This window comes from Berghia stephanieae, chromosome 14 (genome assembly GCF_034508935.2).
Source record: "Berghia stephanieae isolate SIO BIC M18660-M18661 chromosome 14, UCSD_Bste_1.3, whole genome shotgun sequence".
Lineage (NCBI taxonomy): Eukaryota > Metazoa > Mollusca > Gastropoda > Nudibranchia > Aeolidiidae > Berghia > Berghia stephanieae.
The window spans coordinates 581,985-594,484 of NC_088373.1; the positions used below are offsets into that span (position 1 = coordinate 581,985).

Sequence of the window (12,500 nt, forward strand, 5' to 3'; positions counted from 1 at the left end):
CACTAAACTGTATTAACCAGACTATAAATAAACGTTCAAGGTTACACATAGTTTTGTGTATTAGTCCGTTATACTTCCGGATGGCAATGTTGTGAACTTCTTAGCCAAGCGCAGACTATCTATAAACGTTCAAGCTTACACAAGTTTTTTTCTTTTATTGTTTGTTTTTGTTGTTGAGAATTCAAACTGTCCCTTTCGTGTTGTCATTCATTTGCATGTTGTGTGTACTTCATAAATGTCGATACAATGGTGTGCTGTTTTATCAACGTAACTGTTATCATCGAAACAACGAGATAGACCTGGTCTCCATTTGACACGTTTTGTAGGCTGATGGTTGGCATTCGTGGTGTGTCATGGGAACATATCACAGACACCCCCCCCCCCCCCCCCCCCCCCCTCAACGCCAAAAACACAAGCACAAACACACGCTCTCTCTCATACACACACACACACACACACACACACACATATTGATGCTTTGCGTTTAGCCAAAAAACAAAACAAAACAACAAAACAAAACATCCTAACATCTACCAGCCGGATATAACTAACCAATCAACACGAGAAAACTATGCATAATCTTGAGCGCGAGTACTAATCATAAAAATTGGGTTCGGAACTGACGTCAATGAAAACCCATACTTTACTCACAAAATTAACACTTGACCTCGTGATGGCTATTAATAGATTCCAACCACTTTGACTTTATAATAATGGGCATGATCTATAGATAGTATGCAGATGACATCACTCAGGCCTTTGTTATTGTTTTTGCCATCCGCGTTTGTGAGTTGTTCTCACTAAACTGTATTAACCAGACTATAAAAGTTCATGGTTACACAGAGTTTGTGTGTTGGTCCGTTATACTTCCGGATGGCAATGTTGTGAACTCCTTGGCCAAGCGCATTCTATCTATATTATATTTCCATGTGCTCGAGGTCATTGGTCACATTGCAAAAGGTTACTTAAAATGGCCAACATAGTGAAAAGTGTTCACTGTTTGAAAATTTCCGACGTCACAATTGGTCATTTTACTGAACATGACTCATGGGTATGTTTTAAACAAAGAAGCGTGTTTACATATATTGAGAAATGTCCAATCGTTGTACAACTAAAAATCATGTGATCGATGACTAGGTTGGACGAAAATATAGATCGCTCCCATTAATTTCTAACTGTCCGATGCCAAAATAGACATGTTGATGGTAACTGACATCAATGATAATAATGAGGTCATATTGAAGTGATCAAGGGGAAGGCCACGAGGAACATGGAGAAGAATTAAAGAATCTGATATACAGAGAAGTGGTAAGACCTGGAATGAGATTAAAAAGATAGCTCAGGACAGAGAAGGATGGAAACTGTTTGTCTGTGGCCTCTTCCCTGACCCAGGGTGAAAAAGGCAATGATGATGATGATGATATTGAAGTGGGAGTTATAAATAGATATGACAGGAACTCTCCAAGAGAATTAGAAACAGACTTGTGTAGGTTATTATTAAATTTATTCTACATTTTGTGGGCAGATAAATTCATCGGCTGACTATTCTAAAAATAGCACCATACATATTTTAACATACTTTTACCACTTACTGTTTCCTCAAGTGAAAAAATATCAACATTATCATTACAAGATGAAAATTTGAACATAATAATAATAATAATAATAATAATAATAATAATAATAATAATAATAATAATAATAATAATAATAGTATTAGTAATAATAATAATAATAATAATAATAATAATAATAATAATAATAATAATAATAATAATAATAATAATAATAATAATAATAATAATAACAACCAACCCCCCCCCAAAAAAAAAAACAAACAAACAAACAAAAAAAAAACAAAACAAAACAACAAAACAAACATAAAAAACATTAAAAAAAAAAACAAAAACAGACGAAAAAAAATAACAAACAAAAACACAAGAGATGAAGTGAGTAGGAAAGTGCCAGAAGACAATAGAGAATAAACATTTGGTGGCGGTGATGGGGGTTTGAACCCGCGACCTTACTGGTACGACAACTCCGCCTGGCCGGGGAGAGCGTGACTCTACCGTATGAGCTATCCACGATCTATAAGACATTTTGCTTCAATTATTGATCGATTCAAATAATACACAACTCACCCAAAATTCTCAAACCTGAGACTTATTTTTTTTGAAGAGTCAGATTTGAAGGCCTGTTGAAAACTTGAGGGCCTTTTTAATCCATCATTAAAATTAAAAAAAAATTGTTTTAAAAATTGTGTTGTTGAATCTAGTTATAGATTTCTGGCCAAAACGATTAAACAAACAATTTTGTTTTGTCAAGTGTAACTATTTAATTTTGTTGGCAGACGGAGTAGTGTTGTCTGGTACCGGGAAATCCCGATACACACGGGGGCGGGGTCTAGACTTGATCTAATTGATACCACCTTCCCACCCCCTCCTCTCTCTCTCTCTCTCTCTCTCTCTCTCTCTCTCTCTCTCTCTCTTCTCCCCCCCCCCCTCTCCCAACACACACCCCACCATCAATTAAATACTCCTCGTGCTCACGTGATTTATTGGATTTTACTACGAGCTACAGAATTTCACGTAGTTCCAATTTGACGATCTATACATACCTATTACTGTTGTAATCTGATTATAATCTGAAAAGAAAAGTAAAAAAAAACAAAACAAAAACAAAACAAAAACAACAACACACAAAAACCCAACAAACAAACAAAACCCCCAACAAAAACAAACAAACGAAACTTCATCCCCCCCCCCCCCCCCCTCTCGCAAAAAAAAAAAAAAAGTAAAGGGGGAAAAAAAAGCGAAAGAAAGACGACCAAACACAGAAACACAAAAACAAAACAAAAGTCAACAAAAGAAAAAATAAATAAATTAGTGATGCCATTGACACGCGGCGTTTTGATATTCAAATCTTGATCTCTTTGAATTCATGAATAAATTAGAAAAAAAAAAAAAGAATACACATGTTATGTTGAGCATTCGTCTGTTTTGTGTAAATTGTAAAAGTCTTGGTATTCATTCGTTGTCGTCTATTCGATGCCTTCGTTAACTTGTAGAAGGAACGAAATTGACGTCACTCAGTTCTTTGTTAGTGTTTTTGTTTTTTGCCATCCATATTTATGAGTAATTCTCATTAAACTGTATTATCCAGACTATAAACGTTAAAGGTTACAACATAGATTTGTGTGTTGGTCCGTTATATTTCCGGATTGTTTTTTGCTATCCATATTAATGAGTAATTCTCACTAAACTGTATTAACCAAACTATAAAACGTTCAAGGTTCCTCATAGTTTTGTGTGTTGGTCCGTTATATTTCCGGATGTTGTGAACTTCTTAGCCAAGCGCATACTATCGATAGATAGTATGCAGATGACGTCACTCAGTTATTGTTTTTGCCATCCGCGTTTGTGAGTTGTTCTCACTAAACTGTATTAACCAGACTATAAAAGTTCATGGTTACACAGAGTTATGTGTGTTGGTCCATTATACTTCCGGATGGCAATGTTGTGAACTCCTTGGCAAGCGCATACTATCTATAGACAGAAAACTATGTGTAAACGTAAACGTTTATAATGTGATAGAAAATCGTGTGATAACTACTCACCCATTTGGCGGGATGAAAACAATAACAATGTTCAGAGAGATAATTTCATTCACGTCATTGTTTTTAAACAACCAACTATGTTTGTCCGAACACGCGTGAAGGTGTGTCACAAATTCCATGTTTTGATTGGTCAAAATTCTGCTGGATTTTGATTCAAATTTTTCTACCGTTCTGAAAAGACAATATTTAAAATTTTGTCCAGAAAACTCGTCCTTGAAATATCAATCGCTTAAAATGACCCTCATCTTGGATGAAAACTCTCAAACCTGGGAGTTTTTACTAAAGGCTTCGCAAGTCCCAGGTTTGAGAGCTTTTGCCAAATTAACCAGTAGATTTTTGACCGAAAAACATGGATTTTGTGACACACCTTCACACCTGTTCGGACAAATACATAGTGACTAGTTATGACACGATTTTCTTGATCAAATTATAAACGTTTAAGTTTACACATAGATTTCTGTGTTGGTTTTATTCATCGAGCAGTGGGTATTTTACTTAGACACATATCTACATCGATAGTAAAACCTGTGTAGTTTTCTATGTTTACCAATCACTGTCATTGTTTACATTATGACGACTGTCTGAGAGGCGTGGTTATCTATGTGTTTATTGCCATTCTTCATCGATCGATATACTGTAGATAGTTCGAAGATGACGTCACTCAGGTCTTTGTTATTGTTTTTTGCCATCCGCGTTTATGAGTAATGCTCACTGAACTGTATTAACCAGACTATAAACGTTCATGGATACACACAGTTTTGTGTGTTGGTCCGTTATACTTCCGGATGGCAATGTTATGAGCTTCTTAGCCAAGCGCATACTATCTATATAAGGACAACTTTTTTGGCTTAAATTTTATATACATGTTTCTTTTTGGTCAGAGAACGTCACTAATGACCTTTTTATGATTAAGACCAACTTTTAAATTTGTTTTCAAATTTTCCCTTTTTCCACAGACACCAACTTGACAAAATATCAAGAGAGTTTGATTGAAATCTTCCGCTTTTCTTGGTGAGTTTGTGTGTATATGTGTTTGTGTGTGTGTGTGAGTGTGTGTGTGTATGTGTGTGTGTGTGAGTGTGTGTGTGTGAGTGTGTGTGTGTGAGTGTGAGTGTGTATGTTTGTGGAGGGTGGTGTGTGTTTGTGGAGGGTGGTGTGTGTTTGTGGAGGGTGGTGTGCGTTTGTGGAGGGTGGTGTGTGTTTGTGGAGGGTGGTGTGTGTGTGTTTGTGGAGGGTGGTGTGTGTTTGTGGAGGGTGGTGTGTGTGTGTTTGTGGAGGGTGGTGTGTGTTTGTGGAGGGTGGTGTGTGTTTGTGGAGGGTGGTGTGTGTTTGTGGAGGGTGGTGTGTGTTTGTGGAGGGTGGTGTGTGTTTGTGGAGGGTGGTGTGTTTGGGAGGTGTGTGTTTGTGAGGGGTGGTGTGTGTGTGTGTTTGTGGAGGGTGGTGTGTGTTTTTGTGTGTATGTGTTCCTGTGTGTGTTATTTGTGAATGCATGCGATGGGGGAATAATAATAATAATAATAATAATAATAATAATAATAATAATAATAATAATAATAATAATAATAATAATAATAATAATAATAATAATAATAATCCTATCTCTCTTTCACATTTACACCCGATTCTCTCTCTCTCTCTCTCTCTCTCTCTCTCTCTCTCTCGTCTTTCTCTCTCCCTCTATCTCTCTCGCTATCTCTCACTCTCTCCCTATCTGTCACCTTGCGTGTTTTTTTATGTGTGTAGGCAGAGAAACACCTCGGCATATACACATTCTCACACATGAAATGCATAAATATTGCATACTCTCTCTCTCTCTCTCTCTCTCTCTCTCACACACACACACACACACACATATACACATATATATATATATATATATATATATATATATATATAATGTATGTGTATACTCTCTTTCTCACTCACACACACACACACACTCACTCTCTCTCTCTCTCTCACACACACACACACTCAGATACACAAAAATAGAATCACTGGCATGTACACAATAATAAAATTGTATCTTCCAACATGTTGCATCTACCATGTGTTGTAATTTTACACAGTCACAAACATTCACACACACACACACACACAGATACATTCTCAAAAACACAAGCACAAAACACAAACACATATTCACTCACACAGACAAACACTCACACACATACACACACTCACTAAACTAAACAAATACATACATACATACACACATTCACACACACACACACAAACACACACACACACACATACACACTTGGCAGCCATCATCGTGTTTGAAAGCTCAGCTGTGTAAGTTTACACAGATATATCAAGTCCTACTGTATTGTTGTCAATCTGAACATTGAGGATACACGGATGAACTCTCCCTATCTCTCTCTCACTCACACTCTCCCTCTCTCTCCCCCCCTCTCTCTCTCTCTCTCTCACTCTCTCTCATTCTTTCTCTCTCTCTCTCTAACTCCCTCTCTCTTTCTCTCTGTTCACACTATCTATCTATCTAAAAAAAAATCAATTACAAAAACAAAACAAAACAAAACAAAACAAAAACAAAAAAACAAAAAAAAAAAAACAAAAAAAAAAACAAAACAACAAACAACAAAAAACCCAATATAACAACACACACACACACAACTTTCTCCACCACGGATCAAATCTGTTTATATCTGACCACCCCCCCCCCCCCCCCCCCCTCCTTCGTCTTGCCTTCCACACTTTTCCCAACGGTTCGTAGAGTCTTCCATCACCAACGAAATCCGAACTCTCCACCTTCCGATCCACGGGCCTATGAGGTACCAGCTGCTCACCACAGTCACGTGCCAACCTACTTACCTGAGCAGATACACTGCCCCTACCCCCCCCCCCCCCCCCCCCTGCATACCTGCTATGAAGTTCACTATCAAAACGCCTTTTTAAAATTTAGACCAGAAATAAAACAACCCCCCCCCCCCAAAAAAAAAAAAAGTAAAAAAAAATTAAAAAAACAACAACAAAAAAAAAAAAAAAAGAAAACAAAAAAAAAAAGAAAACAAAAAAAACAAAACAACAACAACAACAACAACAACAACAACAACAACAACAACAACAACAACAACAGAAAATAGAAAGACTTCAGCCACGTATCCATTCCATAGGGGAAATCTATTGTCTCTAGGGTCTACCTACTCCAAGGGAAGACCGATGGAATAACCCAGGCGTCAGCCGCAGTGCATCGCCGCAAATTGAGCTAGGGCGAGGTGGTGGCTTGCTCAAGGCCACACAGCGCAGCGGCATTTAATCCAACCCGGTGCCTTTCGGGTACGAAGCAAAGACCGTACGACGGAGCCCCGCGGCTCCAAGTTGAGGGTAAAAAACAAAAACAAATCAAATTTGAGCTTTTGATATATGTGACCCATCGTCTCAAAACGGTATTATGTTAATGTCGCCTGTATTATCCGGACTATAAAAGTTCATGGTTACACAGAGTTTTGTCTGTTGGTCTGTTATACTCCCGGATGGCAATGTTGTGAACTTCTTCGCCAAGCGCATTCTATCTATAAGTTAACGATGGCTACGATTTAACCCAGGACCTCCCGATCCGAAAGCGAGTGTCATAGCACAAGACTACATGGCCTTACTAGTAAGGTCTGGTCATCCAAATTGTTATGACCCCATTGTTGTCATGAAAATGATTTCAATTTAACGTAAAAAAAAAAAAAAATTCTGCCCTGCAAATGATATTGTGTTTGCTTCGGAATGTAAATTAAATTGTTGCTGCTCGAAACTCGAAGAAATAAATAACAATGTGAAATTGAATGTAAGCTTCAATTTAATATACAAAAACAGGTAAAATGGACGTTTTTGTTTACCTTTTATCTACAAAACAGGATGAATGAAACATTACATACTGACTATTGAAACCAAAATCCTACCATATTTTTCCAATCTCTTCTCTTCTCTCTCTCTCTCTCTCTCTCTCTCTCTCTCTCTCTCTCTCTCTCCCTCTCTCTCTCTCCATATCTCTCTTCTCTCTCCCCTTCTCTCTACTCTCTCTCTACAAAACAGGATGAATGAAACACTACAGACAAATGAAACCAAAATCCTGCCATATTTTTCCAAAATGCCTGAAATCGGATGTATTGTTTTTTTAGTCGAATACAGACCTACCAAGTACTACCAATAATTCGTAGAATTACGAAATTTTCGTTCCAGTTTCAGACCTTTTGATCATCTTTAAGTCATTAGGAATTATTGAAAACGAAAGCTGATGCCAGACTATTTTATTTTAAAGAATTGTGTTATTTCATCATTGTGATGTGGAAATTATTGATCTATAGATAGTATGCAGATGACGTCACTCAGGCCTTTGTTATTGTTTTTGCCATCCGCGTTTGTGAGTTGTTCTCACTAAACTGTATTTACCAGACTATAAAAGTTCATGGTTACACACAGTTTTGTGTGTTGGTCCGTTATACTTCCGGATGGCAATGTTGTGAACTTCTTAGCCAAGCGCATTCTATCTATAAAGGTAACTAAAGCAACTTCTAAATCCATCTATCTCCCAAAACTACGAATCTTTCAATTGTCAAGTGGATGTCATGCTAAGTGTACGTGAGTAGTTATCTCATTGAATCATTGATAAAGCTGGTCGTACAAACATCTCTATAGATAGTTCGAAGATCACGTCACTCAGGTCTTTGTTATTGTTTTTTGTCATCCGCGTTTATGAGTAATGCTCACTGAACTGTATTAACCTGACTATAAATGTTCATGGATGCACACAGTTTTGTGTGTTGGTCCGTTATACTTCCGGATGGCAATGTTATGAGCTTCTTAGCCAAGCGCATACTATCTATTACTGATTGATTGATTTCATTTGTACGGTATGGTGTGTGTGTGTGTGTGTGTGTGTGTGTGTGTGTGTGTGTGCCAACCTTGGTCCACGAATATTACAAAAAATGAACTTTTGGTCCAACTTCACTAAACGTTACTTTTTGTTTTATTGACAAAAATAGGAAAAATGCCATTTTGTCAATGTAGGTATAAGACAGACAGTTCTATACCTACAACATACCTATTTTTACCTGAATTCCTGGCACCGTTACCTATTGTTCTGGTATTCGTGCCACCTTGCATCACGTGGTAGTGATAGAGTGCTAGAGTTTTACCTGTGATTGCCACAATGTTCAAACCTACTCTGAAAAAACACCTATTTAAACTTTTTGGCCATAAAACCCGTTGTTCAAATATCGAACGATTAAAATGACCTTCATCTTGCTAAAAACTCTTAAACCTGGGACTTCAAGAAGTTCCAGGTTTGAGAGATTTTTAGCAAGATGAAGGTCATTTTAATCGTTCGATATTTGAATAACGGGTTTTATGGCCAAAAATGTTTAATAGTATTTTTCAGAATATGGCAGTTTTTGTGTATTTCCCCTGAGACCGCCTTTCTACAACCCTGATAATCGCGATACCACCTCCAATGGGCACGATCTATATTCATGTTTTCGTCCAACCTAGTCATCAATCACGTGATTGTTGCTGTCCAACGATTGGATATTTCTTCACAAATGTAAACACGCTGATTTGTTTATGAAAGTTGTAAGCATTCCCATGTGTCAAGCTGAACACAATGACCAATCGTGATGTTAGATAATTCAAAATCTATGAGCGCTTTTCACTATGTACGTCACTTTGAGCACATTTTGCAATGTGACCAATGACCTCGAGCACATGGAAAGTTAATATAGATAGAATGCGCTTGGCCAAGGAGTTCACAACATTGCCATCCGGAAGTATAACGGACCAACACACAAACTCTGTGTAACCATGAACTTTTATAGTCTGGTTAATAAAGTTTAGTGAGAACAACTCAAAAACGCGGATGGCAAAAACAATAACAAAGGCATGAGTGACGTCATCTGCATACTATCTATAGATCATGACCATTGGTTGATCACGGGATTACCATTGTAAATAGACGGAGTTTGTCGTTCTAGCTGGTGGTAACTGTAACATTTGGTCATCGTCGATAGCTGTTGATTGCAAAATCAACATCAATGTTCTCAAATGAAATAGAGATGATATGATGATGATGGTGGTGGTGGTGGTGGTGATGTTGATGATGATGATGATGATGATGTCGAGATTTTTTTCTTAACCCCTCCCCCCCCCCCTCTCCCGTCCATCCAGCAGTGATTATGTAGCTGGGTCTGTTAGATCTCGCGGAAAGTACTTTTGTGATTAACTATCGTCCTATCCAAACGATAACAAACAATTGATTATTGCCTGTTTCATGCTACACGTAGGAGTTGGGAAAGGGGGGGGGGGGGGCTGACACTTTAAATTTACATTTAGATTTTCGACCAATCAAAACATGGAATTTGAGACACACCTCCACAAGGAAAAACATAGTTGGTTGTTTATAAACAATACCGTGAATGAAATCGACCTCTCTCTCTCTGATCATTGTTATTGTTTTTATACCGCCAAATGGGTGACTTGACTAGTTTTGGCACAATTCTCTCGATCAGATAATAAACGTTTAAATTTACACAGAGATTTCTGTTTTTGTTCTATTCATCAAGTGGTAGAAGAGTGTGTATTTTGCTTAGACACATACCACCGATAATAAAACCGGCGTAGTTTGCTATGATTTCCAATCACTGTCATTGTTTACATTATGACGACTGTCTGTCCGAGAGGCGTGGTTATCGAAGTATCTATAGATAGTATGCAGATGACGTCACTCAGGCCTTTGTTCTTGTTTTTGCCATCCGCGTTTGTGAGTTGTTCTCACTCAACTGTATTAACAAGACTATAAAAGTTCATGGTTACACAGAGTTTGTGTGTTGGTCCGTTATTCTTCCGGATGGCAATGTTGTGAGCTTCTTGGCCAAGCGCATTCTATCTATTGTATTTGCCTAATACCAGGTGTTGTCAATTCACGTTAGTGGCAGTTAAACCAATCACACACACATACACTACACACACTAACACACACATACACTACACACACACACACACACACACGCAGACAACATCAACACACATCTCGCCTCTCCAGCCGTGTCATTTGGTCTTTGATGTGTAGGTGAGTGCATTACATTACCTTGTGGCACGTGTGCGCGTGTCAGTCGTTGGGAGTCCATGATATAGTGTTCTTTTTCCTTGGGCAAGGATTTTCTGATTGGTGTTATACTAGATATGTGATTATTATTTGTATGGGCTTTGAAAACGAAAGCAACAATCTTGCATTCGATTAGTTTATTATACTGGATACAGTATTGGTTTGAACAGGTACTAGGTAAACAACAGGCATTGGAATTCTTAGTTGTTTTTTGTTTAAAAAAAAAATCTTTTGACTGTGCCGTTATGTTATAGCCTGACACTGAAACCCAAAAAGACTGGCATTTTGACGTCATTATTTGGTTTTTGCACCGCCTAGTGAGTTGTCGTTAGTAGAGCTCATGGAAACAAGTTATTTCATTGGTTGAACTATTGAATACAACTCACGATTTGTTTTCTTTTGCGGCCAAAGACTGGCATTTTGACGTCATTTTTTGGCCAGTGCCAGGCTATAGATAGAATGCGCTTGGCCAAGGAGTTCACAACATTGCCATCCGGAAGTATAACGGACCAACACACAAACTCTGTGTAACCATGAACTTTTATAGTCTGGTTAATACAGTTTAGTGAGAACAACTCACAAACGCGGATGGCAAAAACAATAACAAAGGCCTGAGTGACGTCATCTGCATACTATCTACAAGTTGACGATGGCTACGCTGTGTGCGACATGTACTCATTAGAAGGTCTGATAACCCACATTGCTATGGACCGATGTGTACATATATTCAGGTCTGACATTCGAACCCACTTAAAGGCCTAGTTTAGTTAGCATTGTTGGAATGAACAATAATATTTTGCATCATTTAAAAAATTATTTCCATTTACAACAATGAGCCGATAAGGAATTGGGTGACCAGACCTACAAATGAGTGCACGTCGCAATGGACTCATTGTTGTAGTGGAAATATTCTCAAACCAACGCAAACATTCTGTCCATCACAACAATGCTAAATGAAGCCTACAATTGTGTTCTGTTATCAGACCTGCAAATATGAACACGTTGGTTTTTTTTATTTTGTCCCCCCCCCCCCTTTTTTTTATTATTAATTGATTCATTGACAGACTTTCAATTTTTTTTTCAGAACTTTAAAAGTTAGAAAAGAAAAGCAGTAATTTTTGTTCAACTTCTCACACATTTGGCATAGCTAGAGGTAATCGTAAGGCAATCTGTATGCTGGTTTACCTACCCCTCTTCATCTGTTTTTAAAAAAAAAAAATATAAATTCCACCCCCCCTCCCCCTCTCTCGTTCTCTCTCTCCTCCCTCTCTCTCTCACTTTTTTCTCTCTCTCTTTTCTTTCTTCTCTCTCTCTCTCTCTCTCTCTCTCTCTCTTTTTTTTTCTTTCTCTCTCTCCTCTCTCTCTCACTTTTTTCTCGCTCTCTCTATCTCTCTCTCTTCTTTCTAACTCTCTCTTTCTCTCTCTCTCTCTCTCTCTCTTTCTCTCTTTCTCTCTCTCTCTCTCTCTCTTCTCTCTCTCTCTCTCTCCCTATCTCTCTTCTCTCTCCCCTTCTCTCTACTCCGCCTGTCGTGGACGCAAGGACGCGCGTATTTCATGGACACACACACAAACACACACACACACACACACACACACGCCAACACATCATGTAGATATTATATCAATGACTATCAACCATAGTATTACCTACGTACAAGCATAACCACTAATAATAGCCAAGAATTCCACCTCTCTCTCTCTCTCTCTCTCTCTCTCTCTCTCTCTCACACACACACACACACACAGACACACTCACTCTCTCTCTCTCTCTCC

The 12,500-nt window shown here is 38.1% G+C and overlaps 1 long non-coding RNA gene across 1 annotated transcript in view; it reads left to right on the forward strand.

The window, feature by feature from the left end:
• Positions 1-12,500, forward strand: part of LOC144959389 (uncharacterized) — a 39,865-nt gene that overhangs the window by 14,121 nt on the left and 13,244 nt on the right. Inside the window, exon 2 of the long non-coding RNA XR_013642618.1 lies at positions 4,573-4,627. This is a non-coding gene — a long non-coding RNA (uncharacterized LOC144959389). The remainder of the gene's footprint in view (positions 1-4,572; positions 4,628-12,500) is intronic.